Below are 1,048 nucleotides of genomic sequence, written 5' to 3'. Positions count from 1 at the left end.
AAACTGGGCTTAAAACATTAAAATATTAATTTTAATGTTTAATTAAATACGTTCGTGGAAAAGTTATAAAAACATTGCGATGAATAAAAATTATTTTGCTCCTAAAAGCAGTGTTACAATGGCGTTTTTGAGACGAAAGACTTGGCCCCGAACGCTGAAGACCGTGCGTGCGCGCACTGTCTACACTTTTGGCGTGGCGCCTCGTTCTACGGGAGGGATTCCGCGGCGAGGACCGCCGTAGCGAAAGGGTTAAACGGGATAATTTCTAAAAGTACACACTGTTCAATTGTATTACGTCGTTAAAAAATGTGTTTCGCCGAGGTTGATCGATGTCCATGGTAATTTGAGCTTAGAGTGCAAGGGATACGAATAAAAAGTATTAAGAAAACAAAGAAAAAATAAACAATGTACCTATCGTTTTATTTGTAAAAAAATGTATAAAAAGAAAAAAAAACGTATTTTTCCCCGGGAGAAAAGAGGCGCAGAGAGTTAGAGAGGAATAATGGCGGTAATGGGGTTAAATTGGAACGCACAAGGGTCGATTCTGTTTCTCGCGGATATTTAGGGTACATGCGATTAGACGAAAACCAGCCTAGTACGTACCTATATATGTATATATGTATATGTATACATATATAAATATATAAATATTATTGAATTTTACTACGGATTGCAGCGTGCACGTGCAATTTGATCGAGAAACAACGAGGTCTCGACAAGCGTTCGATTTGACGATTTTTGTGATACCCTGTCGAATATGTAAACGGCAAATCGATCTTCTCGAATAGACGACCACGCTTTTTCGTTTGTCTCAGCCACGGTGTAATTTTCGTAATGGACGCCCGATTACCGGCGTTCAAAATTCTCAGCGCGGAGACAAAAGGCAAAATGCTGCACCAACGACCATGTTATTTACACCTCACGCAGGATGATTTTCGGCTTATACCTAGAAGAGATCGCTGATCGCGTGCGAGTAAGCGTTAACGAGGATTTAACCATGCAAGATTAACAAAAACGGAAAAAAATGAAAAAAATGAGCACAGTGAAA

Source organism: Habropoda laboriosa, unplaced genomic scaffold (assembly GCF_001263275.1).
Source record: "Habropoda laboriosa isolate 0110345459 unplaced genomic scaffold, ASM126327v1 scaffold2, whole genome shotgun sequence".
Lineage (NCBI taxonomy): Eukaryota > Metazoa > Arthropoda > Insecta > Hymenoptera > Apidae > Habropoda > Habropoda laboriosa.
This window is presented reverse-complemented; position numbering follows the sequence as displayed.